At 33.0% G+C, this 22,644-nt stretch overlaps 1 protein-coding gene across 3 annotated transcripts in view; it reads left to right on the top strand.

The window, feature by feature from the left end:
- CALCRL (calcitonin receptor like receptor) overlaps positions 1 to 22,644 on the top strand; it is a 112,214-nt gene that overhangs the window by 46,052 nt on the left and 43,518 nt on the right. For all 3 annotated transcript variants that reach the window (XM_054477289.2, XM_054477291.2, XM_054477290.2), the window contains 2 exons: positions 21,239 to 21,329; positions 21,502 to 21,671. The gene's annotated coding sequence lies outside the window, so the exon portion shown is untranslated. The remainder of the gene's footprint in view (positions 1 to 21,238; positions 21,330 to 21,501; positions 21,672 to 22,644) is intronic.

Raw genomic sequence — 22,644 nt, 5'->3', positions numbered from 1 at the left:
GCAGCACAATGTGACTACAGAGAGCACAGAGAAAAGGAGAATGGAATAAAAATGATAAAAAGCTGCATTTATAAATATTATTTTTCTTGGTATAGCTATTTTTTAACTCTGGCTGGAATATAATTATCTCCCGTGTACAGTTATTAAATTACTTAATTTATTTCATTAAAATCTTCCTGGTAGCTTTTCTGAGATGTGAGAATTTGTACACAAATTACAATAAAATTAAAATCCTTTCTTAGTTATCCCAAGAGCAAAAACAAAACCAGCCATAGAAGGGGGTTTTATTATTTACTATTAATTTCTGTACAGAACAGAGGACTCTAGTACAAGGTTAGAGTAAACACATTTATTTATTTATGCAATAGGCATTTAGGCTTCTGTATCATCATAATGTTTTAAAGGAAAGATATGTAGTACATAATATAATTTTATGAACATCATATTAAACATCATTGGGTTTTATTTCTAGATTCTCTATTTCTCAATAATGTTTTAAGTAAACTTTAATATATACTGTCATGCTTCTGAGAATGTTGCCCTATTCATTTATTAATAAGGGATTGGAAGGAGAAAGAAAAACCTCACCCTAGCTGAAAACAAAATCCAAAAATGTTTCATAAATATATAAATAAACATGAAAATAGCACTGTGTTGCAAACTGTAATATTTTGTTTCACGTATATCTGAAGTAAATTAACCAGAAAAGGTTTTCTATTTTTTTAACTTTGGCTTTCAATACTTAATGTATTTGCATTAATATACATGTCTTGGATGTAATAATAATGACATTTTTTCCCTCAGAATGATAGAATTAAAGAACAAAAAGGACCTTGAGAATCTAGTGTAGTATCTTATTTTACAAATTAAATAAAAATAATCTGAGGCCACCAAAAGATAAATGGTGTGATTTTGCTCAAACTATGTAGAGTTTGCTTAGTAACAGAAACAAACTTAGCATATAGAGGTGGGAACATTAGCAAAGCTTAATGCACCATGTAAAAGAAGTCTTAGAATCACACCTGTTGCTGCTGGAACCAGCCTCAATTCAGTCTCCTCTGTAATCCCCAGGTTTAGTTAAAATTAGAACCTGGATTTATTCATATTCAATGTAGTGCTATTTGAATTTTTTAAATGCAATATGTTACCTAAATATGTACTTGTTGCTAAAGAAAGATTTAGTGTCAGTGCTTTGTATATTTATCTTTCACTGCACAGCAGTCCTTACTTTATGCCCAAAGACTTCATTCTTTTATTTTTAAAATTGAAGTTTTTCTCTCATAATATAAAAGTCAATGTCAGCACAAATTTCTAAGATTAATAGGCAAAAATGCACTACTAAAATTCTGAATATGCATAATTTCTGAATTAAAAGAAATAATTCATTCGAAATTGTTTACAATGTTCCCATTTTAACTGCCACAATATTATTATCGCCTACTATTTTTTTTGCTTGTTTTCTTCAAAAGTGCGAGAAAACACTTCCTTTGAGTAGTTCAAGTGCTTTTCCTTATTTAATTTGCAAATGGACAAAACAAATTATCTTAACCAGTCTTTATTCTCCCTAAATAATTACTGTGATCAGACTTCATAAAGTATTAAAACAATGTTAATTATCATCACTATGGATGCATATTTGTAATGGATAATTATTTCATTTATTTATTCATTAAAAAACTTAATGAAGATTAATGAATACCCGACAATACCTTGGGGAATCCCAATGATTAAAAAGGCAATGCCCTCAAATAGCTTTTACCTTTAGTGGGGAAGATAAAAAAGAAAACAAAACAAAAACAGACCTAACTTTATCTAGTGTGATAGTGTGCTGTTAGAAGGCACGTACAAAAGGCACATTCAGCCTATTTGTGCTGTAGGCATAAGGTGGAGCGAAACTGAAGAAGTTATGAGTTCAAACAAGGTTTCTTGGGAATGATAGTTAAGTCCTAAAAAGATAGATGGTAGACTTCACAAACACTACTGGCATTATTGTACAAAATAGTTCTATTTTTTCCAAAATTCTGTTCTTCATATATCTAAAAGATTTTTCAGTTTTTAATTTGTGTGTATTTAATAATGTTGATTCCATCACTCCTATTCTAGTAGGAAATAAACCAAGTAAGACTGTCTGCCTTCTTTTTCTTTCTGTGTGTCTTTTTCTCTTTCTCATATGTACACAGCAAAAAGTGACCAAACCACATCTTTTCTCTAACAATCATTGGATCTTTATTTTGAGTACCAACCACAGCATTACCAGCAATAGTTAGTTACAAAGACCATAGATAAAAATAAATAAATATACAGTTAGATTTCTCAATGCTTCCTTTTCTTTTATTTTCTTTATTTACTTGCCTTTCCGTTTTTCTCACCAACTGGTGTTCTACATTTGCAGAGATAGAATTCACCTAAGATATGTTTTATGATGACGATATTTAGTAGAAATTTAAATTTGAAATGTGTATTAAATATTCTGTACATTTACACTAGTACATTTACTTCCATTTTTTTCAAGGAACATGTTTGCTTACAAATAATTTTTATAAAATAGAGTTAAAACAAATTATATGCAATATTACAGGCCAAGAAATTATTTGAGTTGCTCTTGAGCTTAAACAATAACTTTAGATGATGAACTGATGTTTTTCACATACAACATATCAGGTTTGTGTTTTTGTTTAGTTGTTTTGTCTTGTTTTGTTTTGTTTTGTGTTTGTTGGGAATGGTGGTTTGGTGGTCTGGTGTCAAGTTTTGACAAGTCATTCTGAGTGAGGTGATAAAGCCCAACTGCTTCAGAGCCCCACATTGGTACTATTTTATATTAACAGACACAACATTGGCTTGTCCCAAATGGTTAAAACATACACACATGTAAATGCACACACACACACACACACACACACACCCCTACAGACAGACAACACAGGTATACACATAAAGGACTTAAATAGTCCAATGGAAGTACTTCATAAGGACAAAACTTCTTAAGTGATTTCCCTAGTTATTGCATGCTAAGTATCTCAGGAACACAGCAGCCATTCCTCCAAACTAACAAACCTCCTGCTAAGCTTAATTTATGGCTGCAAGCTTTTCTTTCTTTCTGTTTCAGCCATTTGCATTTTATCTCCTTGCACAAATTTATCTCGAACTAATAACCTACTGCTAATTCCAGGTAATGAATCCCACACCTTCAGTTTCACTGGTTTTCCTCTTCCTCTAGGAATTGATTAAACAAATAAAAATCAAGAGTAATAATGCAAATACGCAAGTCATTTTAGAGTCTGTGTTTGTGACAAGACATAAATGTCTTCACCTCCTTAACAATACTGTCCTCGGGATGATGAGAAAAGATGACAGACTTTAACACTGGTGTTTATTACCACTCTTAGAAGGGAGGGTTAATATATATTTAAAAGGTACTCCGTAACAAAGCAGAGTGTTATGCATACAGAGACAATTAGCATTGGTGAGAAAACAAGTGATTTTGGAGACAGTGCCCATCCTTATTCACGCTAAAATATGTTAAAATCCTACCATGTGTTCATGAGCTCACAAAGCCTCCTTTACAGAAAGCTGGGAAAGTTGGCATTGTTAAATGTTCACATATAATTTTACTCAAAATTATAAGTCTTCTAACTGAGGCCAATTAAAGCAAACCAAGACATTCCATTTCTGCTGCAGGGGAGAGACCACTACTTACTTAGCAGTTATCACTTCCTAGTCCTTGTGATATGGAATTGTGTGGGTTATTACATTTAACCCCCACAATATACTTATGAGACATGTATTTCCCCATCTTAGAGCTACAGAAGGTAAAGCTTACAGGTTAGGTTTCTGCCTACATTCCAGTTAGGAAATACAGCAGTTCCACAGCTGGTATCCAAACCCTAGTATCCAAACCCAGAGCTGTTCCGTGTGAAACCTGTGCTCTCTGCCCTGTGTCTCGCTTTCTACTGCTCTATCTTTTTTTTCCTCTGGTACAAGTCCCTACTGCTATTACTTTTCATTGTTGTTATCTGCTGTCTAAAGCAGCATACTATTCACATACCCATACTGACTCCTGCTCCAGAAAGCCTCATTCATGTGAGTTTTCTAGCCATAGCCTCCACCAGTGTCCATCAGATGGTGTTTCTTTTTTACTTACTTTCGTCGTCTTTTTTTTTCTTTTGAGATTGCCATCGTTATTGCAGCTCAGAAAGAATTTAGTGAGGAAACTCCTCACTGGAAATACAGACACACACGGTAAACTATGAGCCAAGTTGCAGTTTGAGAAAAATAATCCAGCAATGCATGGGATTCATTTTGAAATGACCAAGATAGACCTCAGGATGTTATGGTTGTGTTTTCTACAAAAAAAAAAAAAAAAGTGTTTATAAGATACCTAGGGAACCATTTCATATCATTAATTTTTTAGATGATTTTAACTTTTATGAAAAACTTTATTTTCTGTAGTGACATTTTTCTCATTGTTAGGAAAACAAAATCTTACTTTGGTGGACAGATTTTTCACTAGATGTTTTGATTTAATAGAGTAACTTTTTAAGACACTACTGCTTCTTTAGTTTCTTCAGGGTATTTTATATTTTGATAAAAATGCACTGTCTTAAGATTCGTTGAGGGAGGGACAGTCACATTAGGAAAATGTTCCACTGTTGTTGTTAAGGTCTATTAAACTCTGCCAAGCGTGACAGGGCATTTTTTTTTTAACACATCCTGGTCCAGTTAAGGCTGCAAATCAGAAAAAGTGCTTGGCACAACAATTTAGCAGGAAAGAAAGCTATTTTAAAAGTCTTTTGGGAACATGTTTGTGAAACAGGAAAAAACATACAATTGCGTTGATAATAGCACTTGGTAAAGGTTAGGCTCACTGAAATGGATTTGCCATCTTTTTTCACAGGGAACGTGTTGTTCTTAAGCGGCAGTTCTCACTTAAGCACAGCTTAATTCAGCAAGGAGCTCCTTCCTGTGCAACTTCTTTTGCACTGGAAGATCTATTTTTACATTATAACCCAGACTTAGTCACAGTAGTAAATGATTAAAAATAAGCTGTGTTTGGTATGTGTAAAATTACAGCAGTTCATAGAGTGCTTCATGGTACTTTGTCTAGCAAATGTCTGAAGTCACATTTCCAGGTTTCCACTCATTAATTTCCCCAAAGACCTCAAGTTTCTCACAGGCCTGTCCTTTTACCTCTAGTTACACAGCTGTGCTCACTTCTGTACCCATGCCTTTGTACTTTTAGTTCCTTGTACCCAGCAAACTCTACCCTTTATCCAGTTCACCTTGTTACTAACTTAGAATTCCTTAAACACGAATGTTTTGAAATATGTTATAATTCAATTCCAATACATGTTTTAGCATACACTGCCGTTCCAAACAAAATGTCACCTTTCTTTAACTGCAAATGTGTCCTATGAGGATGGGTGTGAAACTTCTATTTCAAGGCCCTCCTTTGCTGATCTACAGAACTGTGCAGAAAAATCCTCCTGGACAATTTTTTCTTCGAGATGTGAGAACTGCACTCAGGTATTTCCCCACCACCCATTTTATTCTATGGTATTCTCTATAGTAGTGATTGGAACCCACTCAGATACCCACGATTGAATTTCAGGAATCCATTTACTTTTTACTTGCACTTGCCAAGCTCTCACATCCTTATACATGAAACCTTTTAAAATAACTCTGACTTTTAAATATTTTTCTGCATCACACCAGTTTAAGGCTTCTGTAACAAATTGCCATAGACTTGGTGGGTAAAACAACAAACATTTATTTCTTACATTTCTGGAGCATGGAAGTCTGAAATTAGGGTGCCAGCATGGTTGGATTCTTGGTGAGGACCCTGTTCAAGGTTGTAACTTCATATGGTCTCTCCTTGGTGCATGCATGCAGAGAGAGATTGCCTATCTCTTTCTTTCTCTTTTCATAAGGATGTTAATCCCATCACTTCGTCTAAACCCAGTTATCTCCCAAAAGCCCCAGCTCCAAATACCATCATATTTCATATTTCTAAAATGAAAATCTTGTCATATGGCTCTACTGCATAATTTTCCTACAATTATTATTCATTTTATGCAACAGCATTAGCAAATACATGGAATACATGCCATTCCTTTTCAGGATACTGCCATGGCAGACATCGTTAATGAATCAGGAGACTCTTTCTGATTCACTGGACTAGATTAACTTTAACATTGCTCAGTGTAGCAGTTCTGGCTGCCACTACCAGTAAATCAGAGTAGATATTCAAAATGAAAATATCTATCCTAGAGCATTAAATCAAAACTCCTCAATACAGCAGAAAGTACCATTAATTTTCTTTTCTGTCTTACTGGAAAGCCTCATCTCTCATCTCATGTATCCTGCATCTCTCAAGCACCTGGTATGTCCACACTCCACAAAAGTATCATATTCTCTACATAGATGTCTCTCTCTCTTTCTCTCTCTCTCTCTCTCTCTCACACATACACACACACACACACACACACACTCACAAACATACTTCCTCCATGTAAAATGCATCATTCCAGCTGATCAATTAGACACATAAAATTTAATTGAGTACCTATAATACTTTATTACTCATATTTTTACATATCATTCTACTCCTACAAAGTTTTAAGTATCTCTGAAAACAGAAATTTTAGCATTTCTGGATCCCTAGAACTTAATATAACTTTTGGAACATATGAGGTTTTAAATAAATGTTTGAATGAATGAATATATTAATATAGTAAAAGGTACTAAGACGGAGTTATATCTAGTATTTGTAAGAAATTGAGACACACCAGAGAAACAAATTTTAGTATATCAACATTTTATTTGCTTTTAATAAAAATAACAATTTTTTAAAGTGTGCATTTACCTGAGACACACATATTGATTTTTCTCCTTCCTTCCTGCCTTCCTTCCTTCCTTCCCTTCTTCCTTCTTTCCCTTCTTCCTTTCTTCCTTCCTTCCCTTCTTCCTTTCTTCCTTCCTTCTTTCCTTGATTTCTTTTTTCCATCTTTAGTTTTCTTTCACCATGTAATAGCTCCATAGAAGGAGTATAGTTCGGATGCAAAATTTCTAACCTAGGTCAAGTTCCAAGAATAAACCAAAGTTCAACATTTTTTCTTGCTAATATTTCTCTTGTATTTTTGATGTTTCTATTTGTAATAACACAATTAAAATATCAGAAATCACAAATATAATAAAATATCTACATTTTTGTATGTAAATTGTCAGTGCTCCACTCCTATAAGAAATTAAAATCTGTAAAGTGAAATCACTGACAGGAGAAAAAGATAAACAATCATAGATCCTATCTAAAATTAAGGGAAATTTTCTAAGTATGTATATAGATCTTTTCCCTAAGTATGTATATAGAAATTTTCTAAGTATGTATATAGATCTAACTATGTATGATGGTTATTTTTATAAACTTAAATTTATTTATCAAAGGAAAGACAATATTTTGTGCATAAATTAAAAATTAGTTGTTGAAAATAAATTTCAAGAAAAATGTATGTTTTTCAAATAAAAACAGTTCTGTATATATAAAATAGAATTAATTTGTTGTTGAACATGAAATAATGTATCCAACTGAAGGAGCAATTCAGAGTTTACATGCATGATATGCTGTGTTAGCTAGGCAGGTTCTTTGGTCGATATGTTTTGTTTTACAATGTGAATATCATCTGTCCCTTAACTAAAGAAGGCAGGAGAGGTGAGAGAGAAGACTAAATGATCAGCATTAAGTCTCTCCTTAGATACACATGGCCTTTTGGCATTTACTTTTTTAAAAACAGCTCTACTAAGCTATAAATCATATACCCATACACTTCATGAGTACACTCACTTAAAGTGTACAATTCAATATGTTCCCTACTTGGGCAATAGAATCATTAGAAGCCCAGTCCTCAGCATTGCACAATACACCCATGTAACAGGCCTGCACATATACCCTCTGAGCCTAAAATATAAAGGAAAAAAGAATACAATTCAATGGTTTGTATATATTCTCAAGATAGTACAACTATCATTTTAGAACACATTCATTACTCTGAATAAAATCCCTGTACCCATTAGCAATCACTCTCCATTGCCACACTCCCTGAGTCCTAGGTAACCCCTAATAGCTCCTCCATCTTTATAGATTTGCCTATTTTGGATATTTCATATAAATGGGAATCATATAATATGTTTCTTTTTTTTACTGTCTTTTTTCACTTTGCATAATGTTTACAAGGTTTATTCATGCTGTAGGTAACATGCATTAAGTACTACTTCCTCTTTATTGCCAGATGATATTTCATTGTAGGGAATATATCATATTTTGTTTGTCCATTCACAAATTGATGAATATTTGAGCTGTTTCCACTTTTTAATTATTATAAATGATGCTAAGAATATTCATGTGTAAGCGTTTGTTTGGATATCTGTCTTTATTTCTCTTGAGTTTATACCTAAAAGTGGAATTGCTGGGTCATATAGTAACTCTATGTTTAACATTTAGAAAAACAACTAAGGCATTTATCAATGGTTACACTATTTTACATTCCTATAAGCAATATATGATGGTTATAATTTCCCATATTCTTTCTTACACTTGTTATTGTCTCTCTTTTTTATTATATCTATCCTAGTGGGTATGAAGTGGTATTTTATTATGGGTTAGAATTGCATTTTCCTAATGACTAAAAATATTGAACATCTTTTTCATGAGCTTATTGAGTATTTGTTAGATCCTTTGCCCATCAATTTTTAAAAAAAAATTGACACATAATAATTGTACCTATTTGTGGGGTGATATTTCAATACATACAATGTGTAGTGATCAAGTTAGACTAACTAGCATATCAATTACCTCAAACTTATATTGTTTCTTAGTGTTCAAAGCATTCAAAATCTTCTCTTCTAGCTATTTGAAAATATAAATTATTTTTAACTGTATTTACTCCACAGTCTATAGAACACCAGAACTTATTCCTCCTATTTAGCTGTAATTTTGTATTCTTTTACCATTCTCTCCATATCACTCTCTCCCTGCCACCCACCCCAGACTCCCGTAATTACCATTCTACTCTACTTCTATGAGATCAACTTTTTAGCTTCTGCATATGAGTGAGAACATACAGTATTCATCTTTCTTTTCTGGGCTTATTTCACATAACATAATGTCCTTCCAGCTCATCCATGATACCACAAGATTTCATTCTTTTTTATGGCTGAATAGTATTCTGTTTTGTGTCTATACCATATTTTCTTTATCCATTCATCTGCTGATGGACACTTAGATTGACTCCATATCTTCTCTGCCCACTTTTTAATTGGGTTGTTTTTCTTTTTGTTATTGAGCAGTAAGCTTTATTTGTATATTCTAGATATAAGTCGCTTTCAAATATGTGATTTGCAATTTTTTTCTCCCATTCTGTGTGTTGTCTGTTCGTTTTCTTGATAGTATAATTTGAACACAAAGTTTATAATTTATATGTCATCTAATTTACTTGTTTTTTGTCACTTTAGCTTTCAATGTCATATCTATAAAGCCATTGCCTAACCCGAGGTGACAAACATTTTACTCTTATGTTTTCATCTAAGAGTTGCGTTTACTTTTTGAGCTGGGTATGAATATCTCGCCATAGGTACATATTAGTTGTGGATTATCCAAGAGCATATACTGCTAAGACGATTTCATCTTTAGAAAACAATTACTCCATAGATGTATTTGGATAAAAAAGTCAGTTTTGAACTCCTATTGGCTGGGCATGGAATGTGCTTTGGGTGTAAACAATGATGTTCTTCTTTTGTGAAAAAGAAAACAATCTGTAAATATCTAGATTACAAGATGAAAAGGTGCCTGAAGCCATCTCATTTTACACGTCAGGAAATGAAGACCCAGCAAAGTGACTAACCTAAGACTATTCAGGGCATTCAATCACAATCAGAATGCAAAATGGAGCCTTCTTATTCTATACATAGTGATTATTCCACTACACTGCTCCAAATAAATCAGTTAGGCATAAATCATAATTTAATGGCTAATTTGTGAGGATTTCTAGAATTGTATCTGCCTTCAAATATGGCCAAATTAAAGGGCTCTAACGTTATTGGATTCTCCACCAATCCTCAGCTCTCAGCTAACTGCCTTCACTTGACCGCACTTTCAAACATTTTCTCTGTATGATAGGAAGGATGCATGAGAATTGTCTGATATTCATGCCCTACTTGCTTTGCAACCCCAGCAGAAAGAAAAATCTTCCCTAATAACAACAATACAAATGTCCCAGGGAGAATTCCAGTGGTGTTGGTTGGACCACACATGTCCATGACCAAGCTAAATTTAATCAGAGGATTGTGCTAGTCTGACCAGATTTCAATCAGTTCCTACTTCAGTGATCAAGAGGGAGGTCTTACTTGAACCAGAGAGAATGGATTCTCCATAGGGAAAAAGGTTCATTTTATTAAGGGCAATAAAGAAGATGTGCTAAACAGACAGTATCAACAGAGTTCCTCTACCTCCTAAAAGTTGGAATGTGCTAGTAGGTTCTATATAAATTTTATTTTGAGAATGATTGGAAAGCTCAATGTAACAAGAATATCATAACTTTGCTTATGGACTGGTATGCAACTTAAAATTATAGCAGAATTATATATTTTCTGATTTTACTGTTGGTGGGAAAAACAAAACAAAACGTGTTTTCACATAGCATTTGACTCCTGACTTTGTGGAAGGAAAATAGGTATAAAGCTCTTATTCCAAAGAGCTGGAAAGATGTGTTTTGTTTCAGTGCTCTTTGAGCAGTTAATTCTTTCCATATTAGATCTCCTGGAGGGAGAGTGTTCCATCAAGTACAAAGCATTTTTTTCAGGCTCCCTTCCACCTTTTACTAATTGGGCTGAGATTTGGCCGCTTGCCTCTTTCAAATAAAAAGAGGGTGACCAAAATCACCGGAAAATGGCTAATTATGCCCACAATGGGAAAATTAGTCCCGTGAGTAAGTACATTACAGTGTAAAGTGAAGTCCCAAACTTAATCACAAAATTATCTCTTTAATAGTTATTCAACTGTTCAATCTGGAATGTTCATCAAATAAGCAAGTAAGCATAGAGTCAATGTTTTCTTTTGTTGTTCCAGTACAGTGTTAGGAAAGGCTATTATAGCCAATTTAAAATAAGTGAAACAACTCAAAAAGTCAAATACTGTAGGTTCAGACTTATAAGCGGGAGCTAATCAATGTATACACAAAGACATAGAGTGTGGAATAATAAACATTGGTGGTTTAGAAGGGTGGGAGGGTTGTAGCTGGGTTGAGGGATAAGAAATTATTTAATGGGTACAATGTATATTATTCAGGTGATGGTTACACTAAAAGCCCAGACTTCAAAACTACGCAATATATTCATGCAATACAAGTGCACTTATACCCCTTAAATTTATACAAATAAAAAAGAAAAAATTAAAGTAAAATTTGGGAGGTTTTATGTCTTATTTTTAATTGACTTAGCATTATATTCTTTAAGAAGTCCATATTTGATTACAATGTTATAAAAAATTTGCTAGAGCTTTGGGTTATATATAGGCTCAGTATTAGTAATTGTGCAGTTATATTAACTAGATTGATATCCTATCTGGGAATATACTTACAATTCACTTTATTTGATATTTTCATAACTACTTAAATGACAGAATAAAGAAAGAACCATATTATTTCTGCAGAAGATAAAAAAAACTCAAGATGCATGTGACCACCACCTTGAAATACAGTTAGTTTTCCACATACAGTGTTACTGAAATTACGGCAAATAAATGAAAATATGTATAATAAGCTTACTTATATTTACAAAAATTTTAATGTGGTATAATGTCATATTTAGTGCGTTCTAAGAAGTTTATATTATCTAATTTTATTTTTACAATGGCTTTCTGGTGTAGGAGTTATTTTGCAGAAAAGAAAACTATTCTTAAAGAAGTTGTTTAATTTGCTAGTGTGTGACTGAGTTGGATTTTAAAAACAAGAAGTCTAACTCATATTTATAACCAGTACAACTACTGTTTCTACTTGTAACTGGTATTAGACATCATCCCTTCATTATGTGAATTATTAAATAGCAGTTGGAAACTACTTTAAAAATTTCAGTATCTCTCTGGAAAAAGAAAAACTGTATCATTAACCAGTGAGACAATATTAACAATATATGCTTCCTTATATATGAATTTTAATGTGGATTTTAGTAGTTACAATTAAATTTAGGCATCTCTTCAAAAATAAAATACTTTCTAGAAGTTTTCATGAGAATTTTTGATGACTTTTAAAAATTGGCAATTTCTATACCAGGTCATCCATAGGAATTTAAGGGCTTAAATGTAATAATTTTCTTTTTTTAAATTACTTTGTTGAGTTTAGGCATTGTTGAATCATTTTTTAATGTGTCTTATAATTTCTGTTACTCTGTATATTTAAAAGTCTTGGCTTAGTGATTTTCTCTTAAATGCAAAGAAGATAAAAACTCAACGTAGCAAAAATTCAGAAAATGTTAATTTCTAGTCCTATGAGCATTAAGCCTGTTCCAATGATGATGGTAATAAGTTTAGCTTAGGGTACATGAACTTACCAGCTTCCATTCGGAGACATCTGGAGAGGGGGCTAATGAAGAAGTGTGCTTGCTTTTCTAATTTGGACTTTCTGCAGTGGAGAAGAGAGAACTAGACTTTTCTCGAATGGCCTTTCAAAAGTAAGAATAGCTCTAAAACGAGGCAGTATATGAAGAGGTGAGAGCAAGATAAGTGATTTTTTTCTTTACTTTTTTTTTTTTTTTTTTGGCCTAGATATGTTTTCCCTGAATTCTCATGTAATGAAAGAAAAATTAGCCAAATGGTCCACTTTTTCCCCTGAGCTATTAGGTAGTAGGAGACATACACAAAATCTTCCTGAGCCACAGGAAAAACAACAACAACAACAACAACAACAACAAAAAAACAGTGTCAGGAGAGATTTGGTTTTAAGGCTATTTTGGCTTTAGGTTACTTGGAGTAAAAACTGTTTCTATATAACAATCATTTTTTTCTTTTTGTATAAATTTTGAACTCTTACCCAAGGCTTAATCCTTTTACCCTAATGCTTTGTTTGATGAGTAGGAAACACCTGGGAAGGCATGGAATTTGCCCACGTTCAATGAATGACAGAGGTAGGACTGAGGAAGACACTAACTTCCTGTTTTAATGTTGATAAAATCATCCCTCGCTAGAACCTCATGAATGAGTTCCATGGAGAGTGTTTGAAATCAATGAAGTAAGCCTCAAAAGCAGTAAAATACTGTTCTCCAACTTGATAAATACTTTTATCGAGGGCAGGAATCTGAACTTATATCCCACTTCCTTCACCCTACCAAACTAGGTAAAAGTAGATGCTCAATAAATAGGGTGGGATAAAAAATTTAATTTCTAGAAGAAGTTTTCTTCATTTAAAATGCATTTTTTAAAGTGCTAGAAAACGAGACAGTACATGTGTTTTTATTTTGGGACCTTGCCAGAATGGCAAGTATGAGTTGTCAAGCCATTTATTAATGTAAGCTTTGTAAAAGGATTGAATATGACATTGCTAAGAAAAGGAATGAAAAGAAGAAATTGTTGGGAAAAAGTATAAATGTGTTTGATGAGTACAAGTGATATGTAATGAGAAAACTGGTGGTTAAGCAAAATAACTGAATAAGCAAAACAGAAATGTGTCCTTCGCTTTATGCAAATAAACAACTCCATTGTCCGAGTCAGTATGATACAGGGCAAAGGGTAGAAATTTAAGGTCAGAAAACCTGAGTTCTGAGCTTGGAGTCAGACCTAAGCATCTTTGTGACTTTGGCCAAGTCACAATTTGCATGCTGGATTTGCCTGGTTTGTTCAGCCAACATTATTACTGCCACGACTAACAGAATTATAGAGGGACACAGAAAATAGCAATAGCTAATGCTTATTGTGTATTTAATATTAAGCAAGTTTTTTATATCTATCATGTAATTTAACACTTAAAATAATCCGACAATGTGAGCTATGATAAAAGTTATAGGCAACATTGATTTAGCCAGGCATTGATTGGCATTATCTCATTTACTGGTCACATTAAACTTCTAAAAACAGCCACTACTTTTATGCAAATTTTCAGGTTAGAAAATCAGTTGAGAGTTTAAATGTATAAGAACTGGCATTAAAGATATGTTTCTTTGACTTTAGTGTGTGTCTTCTAATAAGTATGCAACAGAAAACAGGAAGCTCAATTAACAATCAAGTTTTATACTCATTATCTAGTTGAGTAAACCAAGCAGAAAATAGTTGGGTTGATTTTCTTAAAATTACACAGCAATTTAGAAGCAGCTTAGAAGAAACACTTCTAGCTAATGGGATTGTCTTGCAGGAGGATGAATGTATTGTAAGGTTAAGAGGAATGACTGGCTAGTTGGGAAGCAGAGTTACTACTTTGCTTTGATGGAAAATGTAATTTTTGTCAGGTAAGGATTTTTATTAGTTTTCTATCCTAGCTGTACCAAATGACCATAAATTTAGTAACTTAAAACAACACTTATTTACTATCTACCTCACAGTTCTATTGGTCAGTTCTGTTGCCTTGGCTTGTTTCTTTGTTTCAAGTGCTACATGGTCAAAATAAAAGTAATGGCAGGGCTGCATTCCCTTTTGTAGACTCTGGGGGAGAACCTGCCTCCATACTCATTCAGGTTGTTGGCAGAATTCAATTCCTTGTGGTTGTAGGACTGAAGTCCCCATTTCCTTGCTGGCTTGAGGCCACTTTCCAGTCCTTGCATGTGGGCTCCACAGCAGTCAGCAACAAGGAATCAACTCTTTCTCATGCTTTCATCTTTTCTGCTTCCCCTTGTGCTGCATCTCTTTGACCCTTCACCCTTTCTTTTCTTCTTTTAAGAGCTCAAGTTATTATTTGAAACTAACCTGGATAATTCAAGATAACCTAGGTCAATCATTCTATTTTAAGATCCATAACCTAAATCATAGCTGTAATCAAAGATTCTGGTGAATAGGGCATGGAAAGTTTTGTATGCCTATCATTCTGCCTGCCACATGAATCGTCTATCTATTCCAGGTATCCTCAACCCTAGCTATATATTAAAATCACCTGGGAAACTTGAAAAACTGCTTGTTCCTGGTCCCCAAGCAAGATAACCTGAATCAGAAATTTTTGGAGTAGAACCGAGTCAGTGGTCTTTTTTTATGACTCAGAAAATTATAATAGGCTTGAAAGGGTTAGGAATAACTAAAAACATCACGTTTCTTCAAGTTGATTAAATTTATTTTATAAAAAATCTACTTTAAAAACACTTTCTGTATACCCTCTTTATGCGATCACTTTGTTAGGGTGTGTCACCCTGGAGATGAATACGCTGCCTGCCCCATTCTTACTGTGCTCACAGTCTCATGGCAGAGACACATAAAGAAATAATTATAAGATTACATGGTATGTTTTAAAATAGATATTTGAATAACATGCTTTGGGAGTTCTGTGACATTAATAATGCCTGGGAATACTGCAGAATATTTTGCTTGATTTATATTTTATAGTTGCTTTTAAAATAGTCTGGCTAGTACCTAGAAACAGTGAAATACAAATGTGTTCAGGTTTCGGCATGTCCCAGTGAGAATAAAGTATTTATATTGTGCTTCCCCAAGTATAACAGGCCAAGAATTTATCTGGGTGCTTACTAAACACGCAGATTCCTAAATTCTTCTCCAAAAGGTTCTGTTCCAGAGGGTCCTTGGTGGGGCCTGGCCATTTTAACATTTTCACCAAGTTTTGGGAGTGATTCTGATGCAGGTGGCCCACAACCTCACACTTTGAGGACATGGTGCGTACTACATCAGTGATTTGGCACCTGCTCACTCAATAGCTTAAAAAATAATTCATGACTCAAATGACATCCTAAAGAGGACATACAGCTTGAGTTATAATCTTATATCAGTAACATGTCTTCAGGAAAATGAAGCTACTTTATGTTTTGTTTTACTAACTGCTTTATATATTAAAAGTGTGAGTGACATTCCAACCTAGGTTGAAGTGGGCACTAAAACCTTACACTGGAATTTCTTTTTCATACCTTATTGGAGGCCAGGTGCAGGAGCTCAAGCCTGTAATCCCAACAATTCAGGGAACCAAAGTGAAAGGATTACTTGAGACTAGGAGTTCAAGGCACCAGTGAGCTATGATCCTACCACTGCACTTCAGCTGGGGCAGAGTGACATCCTGTCTCTAAAAAAAAATAAAAAATAATAAAATGACTCTGTTGGAAGTAAAGATAGTAAATTGCAACAACAATTCTAGCACAAAGACTTAGGTTTTCCAAAAATAAGCAGTGAGAAAAATAAGTTAACTAGGCTCTTGAACTTTGACATTTTTTAGATTGTGTAGAATGATTGAAATAAGTTTCCATTTGTCATGCAGGTGTGGAACTCTGGGATTGGAGTAGAGTGTTTATTCCTTGTTTTGATTCAAGAGATACGTAGCTTGTTTAATATGCCATAAGTAAGGGAAAGCATGTAATATAATATATAGGACATAGCTCAACTTTACTCACACAAAGGTTCAGGTTGGTGAACCTTATGGCAAATTAAATATGTGTAGAAAGTACTTCTGTTAGCCAACTTTTAGTGAATGGATACATAAATGAGAAACAGAGTATGGTTTAGAGCCTGTAAAAATCAAAGTTATTTCAAAAATACAGAAACAAAAGATTAAGTTATTATTTTTCTTAATCTTGGAGTGAACATACACTTTCAATATTAGGGCTAGGTGACTCAATGAAAAATAAGAATTATTATAAAGAAACATAAATTAATGGAAAGTATGTATAGGAATAATACACATTTTAGAAAATAAGAAATAGGCTTGCAAGGTACTGGTATGCATGTTCAGGATTTATGTTTTTTTGTGTTCTTATAAGTGTTGATTAAGTCACATTGGTTTCTAATGCTTATGCACAATAAAACATGCTTTTACACTATTGCATGTCGAGAAGACTGCCCTCTTAAAATTTAAGTATTTGGGAAAATTGTCTTGGAGGGAATTTGGGAAAATTGTCTTGGTAGGTGTATAATATATTCAGAAATAAAACCAGAATTGTAAGTTACATAAATTTTTGAGTGACTAGGCAGTAATATTTCAAAAGTTATTTCAGATTTTAAGACATTTTTATTTTTCACAGTTCTTTTTGTGATGAAATATATCATTTTTATTTTAATGTTGAAGATGTTGGGGGCCAAAGCACGGAAAACATTTTGAAATAAAGGGCTTTTAAAATTATTTTTGCATAGTAAAGAAAATTATCTCATTTCTAGTAATAAACCACTTTGTTTAAGTTTGAAAAAGGAAAATAAAATAGTACTTATAGGAACTCTGAGACTAGCAGCTCTTGAAGAGAAAATGCCAGTAACAACTAGCAGTGCCAGTATGATTACAAATTTACTTAACAGTATAAATTAGAGCTTTCACAACTCTGAAGTTCTTTTCCTACTGAACAAACCTTAGAACACATGGAAAAATTCTCTGGCTGGCTTAAGCACTTAACTTGACCTCTTTTCATTATTTGCTTGGTCTCTCCTCAAAATTAAATGGAAACTATTATATTTCATGATGTAACATGCAGTTCAATTATCAGTAAATAATTTAACAAGATCTGAAAGAGATTAAAAATGATTTGCTTAACAGCTTTGGTTAACTAGCATCAATTGTATTTTAGTGAAGATATATTTAGAAAAAGCTAAATATATAGAGAGAAGTACTTGCTGAATCAGCCAACTAAAGGCAGTATGCAGAGAACCAGTGAACTGAAACCAAGGATTACAGTTAAACATACTTCTCCTGAGAACAATGTCATCATTTCATTTCCCAGTATGAGAGTCTATCTAAGTTGACTTTCAGCTATATTTGCAATGGCATTATGCACATGCCTTACCATGATTCATCTATTATGGAATTTGAGACCTCTTGGTGAAAGGGATGATTCCTCCATAACTACCTCTCACCACATGTGTCTGCTGGCAAGGAAACTTTGATAGGTCCTTTGCAAAGTAGATGACTCAAGTGAATTGCATTACCAAATGATTTGGTCATTGCTAGATCTCATGGAGTGTGCAGGTGCCCACTATGTGTTTGAATGGCTGCTAACCTAAACTTGCTGCTCCATCTTTGACAAACCCAGGGGCCATACACCTGCCCCCTTGATTAGAAATACAGAAGTTTACACAGTGAAAAATACCACCTTATTCCTAGTAGCACAATTTCCAGATCATTAGGGAATAGGGTAAAGAAGGAAAGCTATAAAAGTGGAATTATTTGCATTAATAAATATTTTGTGAGTTGAATACTTTTTAATTATTGATGTCAGGATGATTTAGTTACCACTAAGAGATATTTCACTAAGATACTTTTTGGAACTCTGATTTTGAAGCCTATTAGATAAGCAACAAAAGTAATGGTAATGTTGGATGAAATGTGTTTCAAATATGTGGGGTTTGGAAAACCTTCAAACATGACTTTTGAAGCACTTTGCCCCTCAATATTTGGAGTTCATGTGCATATTAAAGGTAATTTAATCCTGACTCATGTGTAAATCATTAAAAAATTATTTTGTAAAACATCTGATTTTTAAATAGAATAATATTTATTTACATTGTTACTAGCATATTTAAATATATATACTTTTATTCAGAAAAATATGAACTACTAATATCTTAAATATGTACTACAATGCCCTAAATGTGGCTTAACCTTTATGTCTTCCAAATGCAGTACAGAAAACTACTGTTTATTTAACATGTAAGTAATCACAAAATTCAAAACTGAATAGTTTTCAGGATTTTATTTTGTAAGAAAGTAGACTTGTAGATATAAGAAACATCCCCACAAGTTTCATTGTCAGTACATATTCAAACACTATCTAAAACTTTCTAATAAAATAAATTACAATTAGTAGTTATGATCAGTGTTCTTGATTGTGACTTTAGGATCCTAAAGTACTTTACTGGTTCATGTTTTAATTCATTTACTCATTCATGTATACAGTAAACATTTGTTAACTGTCAGTCACAAAGGATGCAAAGATAAATCAGATATGAAACCATATCTGCAAGGGAAATAGATACATTACTAATAATAGTCATACATTCCAATAAATTAGTAGATAAAGAAAGTTAATCAAAGGAAGATCAAACTATAGTTTAATTCAAAAGGCTTTTTGCCATACTTTAGTTCTTTAAAATTTACTTAAATAAAATATTCAGTTAGATTGCCCAGTGTCCCCACCATCCTGAAAAAACGAAAATTGATGTAAGTTTCTCCATCTAATAAAAAACAACAAACATTTGTAACAAAATTATGACCAAATATTAAAATAAAATATATCTGAAAAAAAGAGTTGCTATGCTTAGCTGGTTTGGGATATTGTTGTAACTTTCCTAATATAAATTATACTTTAAGTTCTAGATGGAAAAATGTGATAACTTCAGAAATGTGAGCTCTGCTTCATTGGTTTCTATATATTTAGGGATAAAATGGTTGAGTTTACCACATTAACTTGTTACTATCTATCTTCATTCATACTAAGAAACATACTAGTGATTATTAAAGAAGTAATAGAGGCAAGGCATGGTGGCTCACGCTTGTAATCCCAGCACTTTGGGAGGCGGAGGCGGGTGGATCACCTGAGCTCAGGAGTTTGAGACCAGCCTGGCCAACATGGTAAAACCCCATCTCTACTAAAAATACAAAAATTAGCCACGCACAGTGGTGGGCGCCTGTAACACCAGTTATTCGAGAGACTGAGGCAGGCAAATCTCCTGCGAGGCGGAGATTGCGGTGAGCCAAGATCGTGCCACTGCACTCCAGCCTGGGGTACAGAGCGAGAGCATGACTCTTTCTCAAAAAAAAAAAAGAAGTAATAGAGAAAAGTGTGATATATTTATAAAGTGCAGACAATCAGAAAGAAATTAGCCCATCAGAAAGAATCCTTAAATCTCTATTAATCAATCATTTATTTAGTATTGAATCTCTTATTTCTTTAGCAAAAATTTCTTGAGCACTCAGGTTATGTCAGGTACTATGTTAAACACCAAATAGTGATTTGCAAAAGCAATTTTGCCTATATAAAACCATGAATACAAAAATTAATTACTTTTTTATATTTAGGGATAGATTAAATGATAGTTTTGCAAAATGAATAATTATAAAGAATGTGATATTGTTTAAAATAATCAATTTAAAGTAAAATATATCTGTTCATAAATATAGAAGTGATTTTGTATATAGAATCTATAAAGTAAATTTTTATATTAATCTAACAAATAAAGCTGAATAGGTTGGCATTTCATTAGGTTAGATGAAATTGCATGGGAAATAGAACTTAGCTAAGAGTATGCCATGAGTTGGGAACTTTCAGGGCTCCACAATATAGTCAAAATCATTTAATGGTCACAACAAATCTGTAAAGTGTCCAGTATCATTCCCTATCACATTTCCAGGTGAAATGTGCATGTAAGAGTATTGTCTAATAATGAATTGTAAATTGCTTTAATTTTTTGTTCTTTAACAGAAATCCTAGTAAATTATCATTAATATGATAAGGAGAGTTTTAGGAGTTACTGTATCTGTTAACTATTTTCAACTCTTCCACAAAAAATGTGTACAAAAATCAAAACCAAAAACAAAACAACTCTTCTTTCTTTCACCTTGCTATTAATACTTGATAATAATTAAAGCTCCACTGAGAAGATTAAAACACAAAATTTATTTTTAAAGGCAGTATAATTTAGAATGATTTGTGGAATTATATGACTATAGATACAATAAATAAAGAAATATTTATCTAACTTATAAATGCCTAAGGAAAACATTTTAGTAATTCTATGAAAAAAATGTAAATATCTAAAATCAACAATTTTTCAAGTGCAAATGACATAATTACTCTTTAAAAATTATTTACTCATAGAAAATATGTACATTTCTAGACCAAGTGTGTTCTCATAATATAGATCTATAATTCATATTGAAACATCACATGCTGTGAGTATGATAATGCTATATAATAACTCAAATATATTGTAAGCAAAAGAGGCTTTTAAAAGTTGGAATGGTTCAATAAAAATATGATCTTAGTAGTAGTATTTTCTTTGAAGTTTTTAATTTATCATGGAAATAATTTTGGTCATTAGCATAATATTAAATTATTACATTCATCAATATTTCAGGTCTTGACCCCTGAATTTAAGAAATTCTTAAAGACAATGTCAAATATGATCCAAGAGACAATGTGATTTGAGTCTGGAGACAATTGTGCATGTAAGTATTGGGAAATTAAATTTTCTCATGGTAAAATGTAATAAAAACTAAAATATTAACTTATTAATTACTGAATTAAAGAAACTGATTCATTGTTTTCTGTCTATAACAACACTATTTTTATTAAAATTAATACAATGATTCATGGTATTTTGGTTATATTTTTCTCAAGATCGTCTAATAATAAAAACCCATACTAGCCGATAGAAGAGAAAACAATATTCGAAAGATTGCTACCACTAAAAAGAAAACTACTACAACTTGACAAGACTGCTACAAACTTCAATTTGTCAACTACAACTTGACAAGGTTGCTATAAAACAAGATTGCTACAACTTCTAGGTGAGTCATTGGCGAGGGCTAGCAATGGCACAAATTCTGTGACAATTAATGGTGTGCTCTCATTGAATGTCATAAAAATAATAAGCAAAACCTGTGAACATGTAAAAAAGGTTTTTATAATTATTTTTCCCAAATTAGCCCTGTCATAAAATCATTACTAGTTTCCTAACAAAATTAAATCTAAGCTTACAGTTCAGTGGCAAATATCTCTTGATTGGAAATTTTTTCTCTCCTTTAAAAACACTGTTTGCGTGTTCATTGTATTAGTCCATTTTCATGCTGCTGATAAAGACATACCCAAGACTGGGCAATTTACAAAAGTAAGAGGTTTAATGCACTTACAGTTTCACATGGCTGGGAAGGCCTCACAATCATGGTGGAAGGTGAAACGCACATCACATCATGGCAGCAGACAAGAGAAGAGAGCTTGTGCAGGGAAGCTCCCGTTTTTAAATCCATCGGATCTTGTGAGCCTTATTCACTATCAGGAGAACAGCAGTGGAAAGACCCACCCCCATGATTCATTTATCTCCCACCGGGTCCCTCCCACAACACGTGGGAATTATGTGAGCTGCAAGATGAGATTTAGGTGGGGACACTGAGCCAAACCATATCATTTAGTTAAATGAATATTATATTCTATGGCTACATCCTGACAATATGTCAGAGTAGGTTGCTCCTGGACTTCACAGGGTATAAGCATTTGGAAAAACACTCCAGCATTTCTTGTCTCTTAGAATTAGGAAGCTAGTGGGTAGCATTTTAGAGGCCATTTTTCATTAGCTCAGAATTGTATTTAGTATTAAAAATATTCAAACAAATATTTTATTCAATACTCTTCATTCTCTGAAACCTTATTTGAATAATGTAGATGACTTAGGGAATCTTTTATTTCCTAATTTTAAAAAATTGATTTTCAGTAGTGAAGAATAATTTCTATTAAATTATAAGGACATTTTAATGATGTATAGAT

This window comes from Pongo pygmaeus, chromosome 11 (assembly GCF_028885625.2).
Source record: "Pongo pygmaeus isolate AG05252 chromosome 11, NHGRI_mPonPyg2-v2.0_pri, whole genome shotgun sequence".
Lineage (NCBI taxonomy): Eukaryota > Metazoa > Chordata > Mammalia > Primates > Hominidae > Pongo > Pongo pygmaeus.
This window is presented reverse-complemented; position numbering and strand designations above follow the sequence as displayed.